Source organism: Humulus lupulus, chromosome 5 (genome assembly GCF_963169125.1).
Source record: "Humulus lupulus chromosome 5, drHumLupu1.1, whole genome shotgun sequence".
Lineage (NCBI taxonomy): Eukaryota > Viridiplantae > Streptophyta > Magnoliopsida > Rosales > Cannabaceae > Humulus > Humulus lupulus.
This window is the reverse complement of record NC_084797.1, coordinates 132,974,738-132,991,417: the sequence shown is the minus strand read 5'-3', so window position 1 is coordinate 132,991,417 and position 16,680 is coordinate 132,974,738. Positions and strand designations below refer to the sequence as shown.

At 45.3% G+C, this 16,680-nt stretch overlaps 1 long non-coding RNA gene across 1 annotated transcript; it reads right to left on the bottom strand.

The window, feature by feature from the left end:
- Positions 1-13,224: 13,224 nt before the first annotated feature.
- Positions 13,225-16,174, bottom strand: LOC133780611 (uncharacterized). Its single transcript, XR_009869445.1, has 2 exons — positions 16,101-16,174; positions 13,225-13,427 (listed from the first exon to the last, which is right to left on the bottom strand). It is a non-coding gene; the product is annotated as an uncharacterized LOC133780611 (long non-coding RNA).
- Positions 16,175-16,680: the final 506 nt, after the last annotated feature.

Genomic DNA, 16,680 nt, shown 5'->3' with positions numbered 1-16,680 from the left:
AAACACTCAAAAAATTTTAAAATGAGTGAGTTATGCTATTTCAAAGTTTAGGTAAAAAACTGTTTTTCGTATTTTTAATTTCGAGACCAAGTTTGGACAGCCACTGTATAGGGAAAATGAACCCAATTTTTCTAAAATTTGGTGGACATATTATTTGCATAACCTAGTATTCCACTAAAAAATTTGGCAAGAAAATACTGAACGGTTTGAAAGTTAAGTGTCAAAGTTTAGAAAAAATAAGGTCATTTTTACCTCATTGTTGGAAAATAATTTCACCAATAAAAAATGGTCATTTTGACCTAAGATTTTACAAAGACCTAAATGGCATACCAAAAATGGAATTGGGAAATTTTTTAACAATTGGATAAGTAAATTTCAAGTTATGAACTAACAAAGTATGTAGTTAAAAATGTGAAAAATAGGGTTTTCACACTTAGTGTAAAAATGAGATTATGGAACTTAAGGTAAAAAGTAAAATATTGCTTATTGCAAGATAAAAACTTGGTAAGTCTTGAAAACATATTTTGACCTAAAATACCACTTGGAGTTTAGAGAGAATTATTTTTATTAAAGAATTTTTATTCTTTCTAAAAATAAAATAATTAATTTATTAATACGTTAATAAATTAAATGAGGGTTTAAAACCCTATATTTTGACAAAATAATTTAGTGAATTATTTTTCTAGTAAGTAAACCTTATTAATTGACTTTGGAAAAATTAACTAGTCAAAATGAGAAATTTTTAACGGTTTTCATAATTAAGATAAAATTAGGCTATTTTCTTAAAATGGGTTTTAGAGATTAAAACCTTAAGAAAAATAAAAGGAAAATTAAGAGTTTATTTCTTGAAAAATAATTAAGGAATTTAATTAGTATTTTCTGGATATAATACTAGCTAAAATCTTCTATATATTTAACCGACTTGTTGAAAGTACGGGCTAATAGCAATACTTTTAAAGAATAAGATTTTTAGCAGATTTTGGGAATATACTATTGCGATACCTGAGCCTAGGTATCGAGACCATAGGATAGGTCTCCCCGAGACTTAGGGTTTAGTCTCAAATATTTTTGTATAAATTTCCTTAATGGGATTAAAACCAAATAAGGATTTTCAATCATTATTAATGATTTTAAAAATGACCAAACTGCCCAAAATAATAATAATGAATTATGAAGTTCCATAATTAATCCGAGTATACTATATGGATAATTACAGTGTTGGCTAAGCATAACTGGATTATACACTAGAGGGTAAAATCTTGCTGAGGGCAAAGGACTCCAAGTAAGTCAACTTCTATTGTGTGGTTGCAACATGAAACAACTATTGTATTTTATGTTAGTATGGAGACACATGCACATATATACATTGTCGTAGAACGTTTGCTTAGAGACGTTAGTCTAGATGGTGTTGATTCAGAAAATATGACTGGTAGATATCCGTCATATTGTAGACGGCTGATCCCCGTCACACTGCTTGATTTTATTTATGTCCGATTCATTATCGCGACGAGTGGCCAAGAGGTGAGGATTGCTAGTTAAACCTAGGGGCGCCAAAATAAATGGGACCTAGGGGCCCTCATGCTTACTTAATCAGTGAACAGTTAGAACCCGAACAAGTGCTCTGATAAGTTATTCCCAGATAGTAGCCGTGAATATTAGCCATTTAGTGAGAGTGCCTATAGATACTAGGGGTTGCCAAGTTTGAGTGAGGCTTAACACCCTAGGGGTAACTGCTCACCAGCACCACTGATTAACATAGAAGTCTCTGTAAAACCGTGTAACTTCAATTACACTCTTGGATAAGTAGCGATGCCCTAGGTAACACGATAGTTACCCTTAATGAGGATATTTATTGGCTAGATCTTAGTGTTGAGACTCGTTTCTCTCTTACAGATTAGCATTTATGCTAGAGGGAGTGTTACGCCCAAATTGTTGATAAGAAATAGTTGTGATATATTATATATGCTTGCTCTGGGATTTTTTGAATGCAGGTGTTGACGGTGAGAACTCGTCAACTAAGTTAAGTTGGAAAAATTATCTAATCAAGATCACTAATCGGAAAGCTGTAAAAACTTGAACAACAACTCAAGAACAATGATAGAACAACAATGGAGAATTCAGTTTTTCATTCACACTCAAGCCTCTACTATAGTAAAATCACCAACCCCCTTTCAGGTGGTCTGAGAGTTCATTTTATAGCAGGCTCTAATGGCCTTAGGTACATAGTGGTCCAGGAGACCAAGTGGTACATATGTACTGTGTCAGGGGAGAGGCTTTAGAGGTTGTGGTCGTACATCCCGTACAGGAGCAGGTGTCAGGAGGATGTCTCCACTACTTGTCTGTACCCCTGTCTGATGTGTGGTGGCAGGCGTAGTGGCGCAGGAGGTAGTGGTGTCGGGTCTGACCTATGGCCGTAGATGTACGGACCATGACTCTTACTCCAGCAGTCTCACTGGCACTGGTATCCGTACTTAGTACTAGGTCATACAAGCATGTCCCATTCGACTCGTACTATGGCCCCTAAGCATAGGGGTCTTAAGGTGTAAGGAATGGGAACTTTGGTGTGAGGTGGAGATCTTGTGTCCTTGGCATGAGATGCCTGAAGTCTCCCAAGGTCACTCACGAGTCTAGGCGATAGGCATGTGGCCTTGGCGGACGTCTAAGGATGCGTGGCGAGGCCCTTCTTGGCGAGGCCATGTGTGGTGAGGCCCCTCTTGGCGAGGCCATGCGTGGCGAGGCCCTTCTTGGCGAGGCCGTGCGAGGCCAAACTTGGCGAGGCCATGCGTGGCGAGGCCCTTCTTGGCGAGGCCATGCATGGCGAGGCCGTGCGAGGCGAGGCCCCTCTTTGCGAGGCCATGCGTGGCGAGGCCTTATTTGGCGAGGCGGGGACACTTGGTCACTTCGGCCTATGGCAAGGCGAGGGCTCACGGGGCCACTTGGGTGTGCGCACAAGGACGCGAGGCTGGGCCTCGCGTAGGTAGACGGGTGCGCGCATAAGGACACAAGACGGAGCCTCGCGTGGGCACTTGGATGCGGGTCACTGATGGCTGCGCGTCACGAGACCCTTGAGACTTAGGCGGTACCCACGCAAGGCCAGGCCAGACCTTAGGTGAAAATTGAGTGTCTACACTTGCCCCCCAGTTTAGGAGAGGACCTTTAGGTGCTCTCGTAGACTATTCACCTTGATTCCTATAAATAGGTCCTCATGCATGGCCTAATATTTTCACCTTACTCCCTTGGCTTATTGGTTTGGAGAGCCCTTCTTTTTTCAAGAGGTGAGGGGTTCAATCCCTCACAACCTCATTTTCACCATAGTTCCTTTTATTTGTTTTATATTTTTTTTTTCACTTCATTTTTTTTTTTTTTTTTACATATGAGCTAATTTCTTGGTGTGTCTATTTTATGACTAACACATCTTTCTGGTTCATTCTTGCAGACGCGCATTTTCGACTCTTTGGTGCTTTTCGCTCCCCGACCTCCTTTGGACCCCAACCTCGCTCTCTTAATCGCTTGAGGTATATTTTCTTTCCTTCTCCCTTTTATATATATAATTTTTTTTTATTATCGGGTCCAAACTAGCAGTGCTTGGGATGGGGTACATTAGTCTGAGCTTGTAGTGAGTTTGACCATATGCACGCCCCTCCTCTTTGTTTTTTTTTTTTTTATACCCTGTAGTAGGCCATTTAGGGTGTTTGCATCTAGAGGTATTAAGCCTATTCCTTTGTGTTTTGTAGCCTTCCCCTCATTTATACGTGAGCCCCTTTTTGCTATTGGGACGTGGTTTCATGGCTAGTGACGGCCCGTCCGACATACCCCCGAGGGCTGAGTTTACTGACCTGTCCTCAGACTCAGAGTCCCCTGAGGGCAACCCTCACCAGGACTATGACTCCTTAAGGCAAGCCCGCATCTGCCACCTTGAGTGCATGGCCAATCTTAGGCGTAAAATTTGGGTGGTGGAGAGCGAAATTGACTCGGTGTCGAGAGGAGATGGAGGACCTTCACCCCTGGGCCTTAGTTACCATATAGCGCGTCTTAGGACGACCCTTTTTCAATTGCGGTGGGAGTTAGAATCTATGGAGGGACACATTCCGCCAGATCCTCCCACTCCCTCCTCGCCTGATGACGGTCATGGGGCTGCTAGCTCCTCTCCCCAGCCCCTAGTCTCAGTTTATCCTAGCTTAGTGCTTCCGCCATCGCTCCCTCGATGGAAAACTCTTGCTAGGAAGAAAAAATGGAGGGTTCAGTGTTCTGCCTCTTCCTCACATATTTCTTTTGATTTTGCAGATATGTCGAAAGCACGCAGACAGGTGTCCGTCCAGGAAGAGGACGACGCCCCTCCACTGGCATCCAGCCTAGTGTCCCGTGTGTCTTCGAATAAATTGAAGGAGATCGTGAAGCACTACCGTATTGCTCCAGAATACGCCCTATATGCTCCCCAGGAGGCATGCCGGGCCGATCGCCCTGAGAAGGGTTTTGTGGCTTTGAGTGAGCAGATTTTGAAGGCGGGTGGCACCATTCCTTTGCACCCGTTTTTCATGGCGGTTCTCAACTACTTCGATTTGGCCCCTCTTCAACTGTCGCCCAACAGTTGGTTGACTTTAAGTTTCCTTTTCATTTGGTTCAAGGGGAACGTCAAATGCGCCCCGACGGCGCAGGAGGTGCATTCCCTGTATAACCTCATGGGAGTGCACAAGTCCAAGGGCTTCTACTACCTGCAGAAGGCCAACAACGAGCTCCCCTTAATAGAGGGCTCAGTGTCCAACACAGGGCCTTGGAAACAAGACTTTTTCTGGGTAGAGGGGCCTCTCTTGGTTCGTGAAGGCTTTCTCGCCGGCCCTAGTAAGTATCCTGGTCTTTCTCTTCTTCTTATTAGAACTTACTGTTTTGCACTCTTGCTTGTACTGACATTCCGTGGATCTTGTAGGTCAATTTGCTAATCCCTCGGTCATTGGGCCGGAGGCGGAGGCCATAAACAATCTCATTAATGCAGACTCTGCCCTGAAGAAGGCGGCGGTCCTATTTACTGTGGCGAACCTCAACCGCCACCAGCTGTCCCCGGTCTCTGACCCCAAGCTCCTGTGGTCAGTTACTGGGTCTAAGAAGGCTATGGCTATGCCGGCTGGGCCGTCCCTACACGACGGTGAGGCCGAGGAGGAGATGGAGGATGCCCCCTCGAATGTGGGGGATCTCATCAGCGCCCCTTGTCCCTCGGGGGATGCCCTCCCAATGGCTCCCATGACCAGGACATGGCCTTTCAATCTCTGGACCCGCGGGCCACAGCGGTATGTTACACTCCCCCTGGCCTTGATGGTTGTGACGCCTTCCCTCAGGTTCCTCATGATATTGGCTTACCGGATGCTGATTTCGTCGACCTCGCGGTGCCCCCTTCTAATGTACCAGGGTCTCAGTTTTTCTCCTTCCCTGCGCCTCCTCCTGCTTCGGCGAGCGGGTCATCCGTTCCTGTCCAACAAGATGCTCCTAGTGCGGAGGCGGAGCCTTGGGTGACTAGGATGGCCTCCGCCTATGCGCAGCATTTCATTCAAATTGCCTCGGGCCTCCCTGTCTCCAACTGGAGGGGTCTAGGGAATGTGACTCAATCAGACCTTGGGGAAAACCTAAGGCGTGCCGCGGCCTGGGTGAGGTCTTGCACCTTGCGTCGATTAGTATTATGTATAGATGTACATGTGTTTTTCTTTTTGTTACTTATCGCTGACGCCATTGGCTTTCTTGTGCAGATCTACATCGTGTCTCTTCGGCATGCTGACACGTCCGGCGTCCTCTCCGCATCTACTGCTGAGAGGGACTGCCTCATGCCCCGCGTCCAGGAGCTCGAAAATGAGCTTAACGAAACCAAGGTCCAGTTGTCAAAGGCCCGGACTAAGTCTGCCAACTTGTTCTCGAAGAGGGAGAAGGCAAAGGCCGAGATCAAGGAACTAAAGGGCAAGGCTAGATGCTTGGAGCGCGAGCTCCAGGGGGCCAAGGCCGCTGCGGCTGCATCGTAGGAGAGGGTTACTCAACTGGAGACCGAAGTTGAGGCCCTTAGGGCCAAACTACAGTCGGCTCAGGAGAAGAACGCTTCCTTGGAGGCGGAGAGGGCTTCCTTGGAGGCGGCGAGGGCTTCTTTGGAGGCGGAGAGGATCACCACCGAGCGCATGTCTATAGATCGTGCTCTTTACAATGTGTGGAGGCAAGATCCCAACTTCGACTTCTCCTCTTTTGGTGAACAGGCCGTTGCCCGAGCGGCCTGGTGGAGCGCCCACTGTAGGAGGCCTTGAAATAGTCTTGCTCCTTTTTTGTTTTCTTTTTACTTTGTAATATCATTATCAGTGCTACTTTTCTTTTGGTAACTCTTGTACTATTTCAAGAACTCTTCTTTTTTTTTTTAATGTATAAATACATATGTTGATGTTTATTTCTTGTTCTATTGCATTTGAGGCCCTTTTAAGCCTATATGATGGGGTTTGGTTGGTTCCCCTTTTTTTTATCCATCAGGCTGGAGGTCTTTTGGAGCCCATGCGAGAGGGTTCACTGGGACCTCTTTTGGTGCCTCTTGGTTGCTTCTATAAGGATATTTTGACCCCTTGTGTCTTAGTTATCCTTTTATGTTTTTCTTGCGCGCGCTTATTATTTCTTTGCGAGAAGCGTCCTTCTCGTCGTTATTCATAGTACTATTTTTGCAAGGGTCTCCTTTGGGACCCTTTTTGGCTAGGCGGCTTGGTGGCCGCTCTAGACTTATTATTATTGTCGTCACCATACATTTTTTTTTGTAAGTCCCTATGGCCTCCCTTGGTGTTCATAAGGGTAGCTAATCCTTGCGATCCCAAGGGATGCCTTGTAAGGACTTCGTTTAAGGCCCTAGTATAGGGGGTCCCTTCGGTTTTGGGTCACTTCCTCTTGATAGAGGGCCCTTTTTAGGATACTCTTGGTAGAGGGTCCTTTTTAGGGGCCTTGTTTTTAGGAGGGCTAGGGGTCCTCTTGGTAGAGGTTCCCTTTTAGGGGCCTCGCTATAGGGCCCTTTTTAGGTTCCCTTTGCTAGCCGCCTGCTGTCGCCTCCTATCCTGCCCCCCAAGTGTCTGGTGAAATTTATTTCAACAGGCACTTTGGCTGATGCCCACGTAGCGAAGGAAAATAATACATGAGGTTGCGAACAGTTTTACCCATAACATGCAGTTCCATTCATCACATTCATAATAAACAGTCTCATACAAATAGTTGCAACGGTACATATAAGGTTTTCATCGAAAACAAAAATAAAAAGACTCACACCTACTCAGGAGGCTATCTAAGTAACCTCTTTGATTTCTCCCTATCATATTAAGACAACGTGCAACACTTGTCCTTTTACCCTCAGACATGGGCGCCTTACTGGTAGTACTTCCTCAGGTGCTCCGCGTTCCATGCTCGGGGTATGATGGTGTCGTCCATGCGCGCCAGCTTGTAAGTGTTTGGGGGTACGCACCTAGCAACCTGGTAGGGCCCCTCCCAATTCGCCCCCAGCACTCCTGCGCCTGGGTCCCGTGTGTTAGGGAGTACCTTCCTTAGCACCAGGTCGCCAACTCTGAAAGTTCTCTCTCGCACCCTCGAATTGTAGTACCTTGCGGCGCGCTACTGGTATACCGCCACCCTCATTTGTGCTTTTTCTCTCTTCTCCTCAAGCATGTCTAAGCTTTCGGCTAGGGCTACGCGGTTGGCTTCGTCTCCATATGCTTGTACCCTGTGGGACTCGACTCGCATCTCGACTGGGAGCACGGCCTCGCACCCATAGGCCAAGGAGAATGGGGACTCCCCAGTAGTCGTGCGTGGGGTGGTTCTGTAAGCCAACAGCACATTTGGTAGCTCATCTACCCAGGCTCCCTTCATCTTTTCTAGCTTTGTCTTCAGGTTCTTCTTAAGGACTCTGTTTATGGCCTCCACTTTCCCATTGGCCTGGGGGTGCACAACTGCGGAGAAACTTCTCCTTATGCCCCTTTCCCTACAATATTCATCGAAAGCTCCTCCCTCGAACTGGGTACCATTGTCGGAAATAATCTTGTAGGGTACTCCATATCGACACACAATGAATTTGTTGACGAAAGAGGTGATGTGCTTGGCGGTTATCTTCACAAGGGGTTCTGCTTCTACCCACTTAGTGAAATAATCCACTGCCACCACCGCGTACTTCGCTCCACCCCTGCCTGTAGGAAGAGCGCCGATTAAGTCTATCCCCCATATAGCGAAGGGCCAGGGGCTGGTCATGCTGGTCAGTTCGCTTGGGGGTTTCCGAGGGTAGTTGGCATGCCTCTGGCATTTGTCGCATTTCGTGGCAAAGTCATGCGCATCTTTCTCCATGGAGGGCCAGTAGAATCCTTGTCTCATGGCCTTCCTAGCCGTGGAGGGTCCACTCTTGTGATTGCCGCACTCTCCCTCATGTATCTCCTGTAACACTTTCAACGCCTCCTCCTCTTCTACACACCGCAGGAGTGGCATTGAGAATCCTCTTTTGTAAAGGACCCCATCTACCAGGGTGTATCTTGCGGCCTTGTACACCAACCTCCGGGATTCGTTTTTATCCGCAGGCAAGGTTCCTTCTCCCAGGTACCTCTTGATTGGCTCGGTCCATGATTCCCTTGGGACACTAATCATGTGCACATCCGCGCCTTCGATGCTGGGCTTTGGTAAGTACTCCACGGGTATTGATTCCAAGATATCACCATCTTTGGTAGATTCCAGCTTTGCAAGTGCATCGGCATGGGTGTTCTTTTCTCTGGGGATTTGCTCTATAGTATATGCCACCAACCGTCCCAGATAGCCCTTCACCTTCTCCAAGTAGGCTGCCATCTTGGGTCCCCTCGCCTGGTACTCCCCCTTTACTTGGCATACTACCAATTGAGAGTCACTAAAGATTTGAAGGCGTGTCACTCTCAGTTCCTGGGCTAAACGCAGGCCAGCTAAGAGCGCCTCGTACTCTGCTTCATTATTGGAAGCCTCAAACCCAAATCGGATTGCGCAATACATTCTGTGTCCCTCGGGCCCAGTCATCATGATGCCCGCTCCTGATCCTCCTTCATTTGATGCCCCATCAACATGCAAACTCCACTCCTCTAAACCTCCTAGCTCTTCCTCCGTAACAGGCTGCTCCCCTTCTTCATTCCTTCCTTCATTCGACTGATGGGTGAGCTCTACTATAAAATCTGCTAGCGCATGTCCATTGATGGAAGCCCTTGGAGTGTATACAATATCAAATTGACTTAGCTCGATTGACCATTTCATTAGTCTCCCCGAAGTCTCAGGCTTATGTAAGACCTATCTCAAAGGACTATCTGTTAGGACTTCAATTGTATGTGCATGGAAGTAAGGCCTCAACTTCCTCGAAGCCACCACTAGCGCATAGGCCAATTTTTCGATCTCTGGATACCGGTTCTCCGCGTCCACTAAACGCTTGCTGATATAGTATACGGGCTGTTACTGCTTCTTCTCTCCCTTAACCAGGGCTGCGCTGATGGCATGCTTAGACACTGCCAAGTACAGGTACAGCTTCTCGCCCTTCTCTGGCTTTGCCAACAGGGGTGGCTTCCCCAGGTGCTCTTTCAGCTTGACAAATGCTTCCTCACATCTTTCATCCCAAGCGAACTTTTTGCTCCCTTTGAGGATGTCAAAGAATGGGAGGCACTTGTCGGTGGACCTTGAGATAAACCTATTAAGGGCCGCCACCCTTCCCGTTAGGCACTGCACCTCCTTCTTATTCTTTGGCGGGCTCATCTCTATTAGTGCCTTTATCTTGTCAGGATTGGCTTCGATGCCTCTAGAATTGACCATGAAGCCCAAGAATTTTCCTGAGGATACCCCGAAGGTGCACTTGACTGGGTTCAACTTCATCCGGTATTTCCTGAGCGTGTCAAACATCTCACCAAGGTCTTTGTTGAGCTCTGCTACTTCTTTGGTCTTCACTAACATTTCATCCACATACACCTCCATATTCCTTCCTATCTGATTGGTGAACATTTTATTCACCAGCCTCTGATAGGTGGCTCCCGCGTTTTTGAGCCCGAAGGGCATCACCTTGTAACAGTAGAGCCCTTTGTCTGTAATGAATGACGTGTACTCTTCATCTGTCGGGTTCATTGGGATTTGGTTGTATCCTGAGTAGGCGTCCATGAAACTTAGTAACTCATGTCATGCTGTCGCATCTACTAGCTGATCTATCCTGGGAAGTGGGAAGCTGTCCTTAGGACAAACTTTATTCAAGTTCGTGAAATCGACGCAAGTTCTCCACTTCCTATTTGGCTTCGGCACGAGTACTGGGTTCAACACCCACACAGGGTAGAAAGACTCACGGATGAACCTGTTGGCCTTCAACTTGTCAACCTCCTCCTTTAATGTTGCGTATCTTGTTGGGTCTAACGCCCGCCTCTTTTGCCGGACGGGCCTTGCTTCTGGGGAGATGTTCAGGTGGTGGCACATCACACTGGGGTCTATGCCCACCATGTCCTCATGACTCCATGCAAACACATCTAGATTATCTTTCAAAAATTTCATCAACACCTCCTTCACGTCACCTTGCAGGCTTCTCCCTATCTTTAATTTCCTTAGGGGTTCCTCCGTCACCGTAACCTCCTCTACTTCTTCTACTGGTTCTGCTCTTGACTCATCCACGACTCGAGGGTCCAGCTCCTGCGGACCCCCCATGGGTATACATAGCGCCTCATGTACCACCATGGCCATTGGCTCACGCGGTTTTGCAGGCGTGCGGAGTGAGGTGTTGTAACACTCCCTCGCCTCCTTCTGTTCTCCCTTCATACTAGCGACCCCTCCTGGAGTCGGGAACTTGACAACCAAGTGATATATTGAAGTTATGGCTTTCAATTCTCTTAGGGAGGGTCTCCCCAATACCGCGTTGAAAGCTGATGCACAATCTACTACAACAAAGTTAGACATGACTGTAGTCTGCCAGGGTTGCTCCCCCATGGTAAGTGTCAATTCGATCATTCCAAGGGGTTGCACTGAGTCCCCTGTGAATCCCTATAGGGACGACTGGCAGGGCTTCAGGTGACGAATGCCCAGTCCCATATTTTCCAAAGCAGGGCGATATAGGATATCCACTGAGCTCCCGTTGTCCACTAGGACTCGATGCACACGCATATTTGCCAATTGAACTGTCAACACCATCGGATCATTGTGGGGAAAGTGTACCCCCCGTGCGTCCTCCTCAGTGAACGTTATCGAGTCGTTTTACCCCTTGAAACTCTTCGGGGGTCGTTGTTCTAAACTCATGACGCAGGGAGGCGGACTTCGCCGAGCCTCTCTTGCATATCTATCTCGCCCCTTCCTAGAGTCTCCCCCAAATCCTGGACCTCCAAAAATGGTTCGGAGCTCCCCCTGTAATTCTAGGGCTCGCTCTTGTGCCTGGGGTGCTGTGGGTTCGTCCTCTGGCCTTTGCCTTTCTCTCCTGACATAGCGGCCCAAGTGCCCCCGGCGGATGAGCTCCTCAATTTCCTCCTTCAGATGGATACTCTCTGTCGTGGTGTGTCCGATGTCCTTGTGGTATTGGCAGTATCTACTGGGGTCCCTTTTGGACCGATCCTTTCTCATTGGTGGGGGCTTTTTGAAGGGCACTCGATCTTCGTTGGTGATGTAAATATGCTCCCTGGTGTCCGTGAGGTTTGTATAGTAAGTATAAGTTGTTTGCCTGTGATCACCCCTCGTTTGGTTTTCCTCTGCTGGTCATCTCTTGGCCCATCGTACGTTCTTTTCTTCTTCGCTACATTCGATCCGTCGTTAGTTGGGGGCTTCGCGTGGGGCTCCTCCTTCCCCGCCTTTAGGTTTGCGTGGCCATCCTCCACACGGATGTACTTCTGCGCTCTCTCATAGAAGTCATCTAAGTCGGTGACTTCTCTCTTCAACATGTTGTCCCACAACTTGCTTCCTGGGAGCACTCCAGCGGTAATGGCCATTTTTAACTCTCGGCGCGTTAGGCTCCCCACTTTTGTGGCCTCCATATTGAACCGATGAATGTAGCTCTTCAGGCTTTCATTCTCCCCTTGCTTCAAGTTGGCCAGGCTGGTACCTGGCATCGTGTAGTCCCGCACGGCATGGTGCTGTTGGAGGAATTCGTCTGAAAACTGCTGCCAGGACCTGATGGACCCCGGCCTTAGTCTTTTGAACAATTTGTAGGCGGGTCCTTTCAGAGTAACAGGGAAGCAATGGCACCTGGCACCACTTTCGATCCCCCTCAGTTTCATCAGATCATTAAACGCATCCAGGTGGTATTTCGGATCCGCGTTCCCTTCGTAAGGGGTCATATTGGGCTCCTTAAAATTGGCACGGAGTCGAATTGCCTGAATTTCTCTCACAAAGGGTGACTCATGTTCGAAGTCCTCCTCAAAGGCCTGGCCGCCTGACGCGGTGATGATCTTGCTCCGCAGGCTCCTCATCTCCGTGTCTAGGTCCTGCCTCCTCTTGCTGAGAGTGTCCCTCAAAGCGGACGGGCTAGGATCCGCCTTTCCCTTGCCTTCTCGAGGCGCCACAGGGGGCGTGGTCCCTTTGCCCGCCCTCTTCTTATTGAGCTCCTCCCACAAGTCTGAGGGTGCTCTTTTGGAGGTGACCTCATCCTCATTGCGAGGGGCAGCGTTGGTCCTCGGCGCTGACTTCTGGGCCTGCTTAGGCGGTTCGGGGTGATCACGTTGCTTTGTCAGGGGGGTGTTACTGGTTGAATGTCGGGTTCTCCCATCATCTACCGGTACAGTGGTCTCCACCCCATCCTTGCCCTTCTCCTTCCTCTTAGGCAAAGTTACGCTTGACTTACCCTGCAGCAGGCCGTTAAGGACCTCTTGCATGTTTTCCAAGGTGGTTTCCAACCTTTGATTCTTACGGTGGAGCTCACGTATTTCCTCTTCGTAAAACCGGGATTTCGAACTCGAGCTCACGGAGTGGACCCTGGGGTGCTTATCATGCCTACGGGCAGAAGGGCCCGGGTCTTGCCGACCGGAGTTCGGTGCCTGCGGCGGTTTTGGAGGAGGGAACTCGTCAGCGTTTACCGGTGGGGCTCTTGGAGGACTTCCTCCAGGTGGAGCGGCTGGTGATGAGGCCACCCTATCACCTCCGTGAACTTCAGGGTCTTTCGGGGGCTCCACGTCTCTGGGTAGAGGAGCGTCCTTCATGGAGGCCTTCTGTAACAACCCGGATTTTCAAGACTCGATAATGCGGAAATATAAATGTTTTCATTTAACAAAATGTCTCAAAAACCCATAGAAAAAAAAACTTTTTAAAAAGTCGTATGGCCATACTTAACATTTAATTACAAACATGTTTTATAAAGATTAGAGTGAGCCTAGTTTAGGAAAATTACACAACATTTCCAAAAATAAAAAGGCTTCCCAAAAGGTCGGTCCACATGTACATTTGCAAGGAAGACTCCAGCGCTCACTGCTCTGCCTTGCCCTTGCACTTACCTACAACATGAAACAACTAGGTAAGCGAAAACGCTTAGTAAGATCAACTTTCAAACAAAGCATGTAGAGAATTAGGGTTCCGGACCCATCCGGACCCTAAACAATCAATTTCAAGAACGCTAAAGCGTCCTGGCAAACTTATGGTCATGCCTGATAACCAATGATAAATTAATTCGTAACTAGATAAAAATCCTGCACTCAGAAAATCCCAGAACAAGCAGATATATTATATCACAACTATATCTTACCAACAATTATATCCCTGCACTCAGAAAATCCCAGAGCAAGCAGATATATTATATCACAACTATATCTTATCAACAATTATATCCCTGCACTCAGAAAATCCCAGAGCAAGCAGATATATTATATCACCAAATAATTCGAGACCAACGCTCGACAATTTCCAACAATTCATGCGTAACGCGCCCTCCAACATAATTGCTAATCTGTAAAAGAGAACTGAGTCCCCACACTAAGATCTAGCCAATAAATATTCTCATCAAGGGTAACTATCGTGTTACCTAGGGCATCGCTACATATTCAAGAGTGTAATCCAATTTACACGATTTTATGGAGACTTCTATGTTAATCAGTGGTGCTGGTGAGCAGCTGCCCCTAGGGTGTTCAACCTCACTCTATCTTGGCAACCCCTAGTATCTCTAGGCACTCTCACGGAATGGCCAATATTCACGGCTGCTATCCGGGAATAACTTATCAGAGCACTTGCTCGGTTTCTAACCGTCCAATGATTAAGTAAGCATGAGGGCCCCTAGGTCCCATTTATCTTGGCGCCCCTAGGTTTAACCAGCTTATCCTCATCTCATGGCCACTCGTCTCGGTAATGAACCGGACATAAATAAAATCAAGCAGTGTGACGGGGATCAACCGTCTAGGATATGACGGACTTCTACCGTTCATATTTTCTAAATCAGCACTCACTAGACTAACGTCTCTAAGCAACTTTCTATGACAGCCTATGTATATGCATGTATCCCTATACTAACATACAAGACAATAATCATTTCGTGTTGCAGCCATACAATATAAGTTGACTTACTTGGAGTCCTTAGCGCTCAGCAAGTTTTCACCCTCCAACGTTCAGTCCAGTTACGCTTAGCCAATACTGTAGTTATCCATACAGTATACTCGGATTAATTATGGCACTCATAATTCATTATTATTATTTTGGGCAGTTTGGTCATTTTAATAAAAGTCATTTGTAAGGATTTACAATCCTTATTTGGTTTTAAACCTATTAAGGAAAGTTATACAAAATATTCGAGACTAAACCCTAAGTCTCGGGGAGACCTATCCTAAGGTCTCGATACCTAGGCTCGGGTATCACAATGGTATTTCCCACAATCTGCTAAAAATCTTATTCTTTCAAGGTATCGCTATTAACCCGCATTTTCGACTAGTCGGTTAAAATATGTAAGATTTTAGCCGGTATTATATCCAGAAAATACAAATAAATTCCTTAATTATTTTTAAAGAAAATAAACTCTTTAAATTTTCCTTTTATTTTTCTTAAGGTTTTAATATCTAAAAACCGTTTTAAGAAAATTGCCTAATTTGTCTTAATTAGGAAAACCATTATAAATTTCTCATCTTGACTAATTAATTTTCCAAAAGCAATTAATCAATTTTACTTACTAGAAAAATAATTTATTTAATTATTTTCTCAAAATATAGGGTTTTAAACCCTCTTTTAATTTATTAACTATTAATAAATTAAATCTCTTATTTTTAGAAACAATAAAAACTCTTTAATAAAAATAATTCATTTAAACTCAAAGAGTAAATTTTAGTGAAAATATGATTTCAAGACTTACCATTTTATATCTTGAAATAAGCAAAATTTTACTTTTTACCTTATGTTCCAAAATCTCATTTTTACACTAAGTGTGAAAAACCTATTTTTCACATTTTTAACTACATACTTCGTTAGTTCATAACTTGAAATTTACTTACCCAATTGTTACCAAAATTTCCCAATTCCATTTTTGTTATGCCATTTAGGCCTTTGTAAAATCTTAGGTCAAAATGAGCATTTTTGATTGGTGAAATCATTTTCCAACAATGAGGTAAAAATGACCTTATTTTCAAGTCCTTATTTTTTCCAAACTTTGACAGTTAATAACTTTCAAACCGTTCAATATTTTCTTACCAAATTTTACAGTGGAATAATAGGTTATGCCAGTAATATGTCCACAAAATTTTAGAAAAAACTGGGTTCATTTTCCCTATACAGTGGCTGTCCAAACTTGGTTCCGAAAATAAGAATACGAAAAAACAGTTTTTTACCTCAACTTTGAAATAGCATAACTTACTCATTTCTAAACATTTTTTTGTGTTTCAAAAGCTCAATTTTATGTACTCAATCTCAACAACATCACAGTACAATTAAATTTTACAAAACCAATATACAGTGGCTGCTTGACCCCTTGGAAGTCACAGCTCAAAACATGTTTTGTTTTAGGGTATCCTACAAAACCCTTGGGGGTTTTGGTTCCCATTTTCAAAAATCAATACACATGCATCATAAAAATTATTAAACAACTACCATAACCTTATTACATCACCAACAAGAAACTTTAAGCATTAGATATACAAAATAATGCTTAAAACTAAAAACCCTACAACCAAAATCATCAAAAGTAAACTTTTTACCTCTTTGGTGTTCTTGCTTAAGGTTTGGACCTTCCTGTTAGCTTTGGCTCCTCCAAAACCTTTCAAAAACCCTAACCAACTTCCCCCAACAACATAGTTAATTAGCTATTTGAAACTCTAAGCTTAAAACTTTACAAAAGCCTAGATTAGTGAAGGTTTACCTTAGGGAAAATACTTCCTAGACCAAGACTTAGCCTCCAAGTTTTCCTTGGTGTTCTTGAGGTTGAATATTGAGAGAACACTTTGAATGGTCTTAAAAAATCAGATGAGAGTGAATGATAGAGGGAGAGTGGTCGGATTTGGGGGTTAGAATGGCTCACACAACTCTTCAAAATATCACAAAACACTTGAGTGCTTTTCTACCCACTTGCCCACTTGACTTCTTAATTAAAATGGGAGTTAAACTTTATAGAATTGGGTTCACACCACTCTAAAACACCACATGGCTGGCCACCCTTTTCCATATATGATCATTTCATTATTTTTTAATTTTTTTTTTTTTTTAAAGGTTAATAAAGGTTTCATAAGAAGAAAAGTCCAAATTGGCTTTTGACACCTTTTTTTTTCACTCTTATTAAGT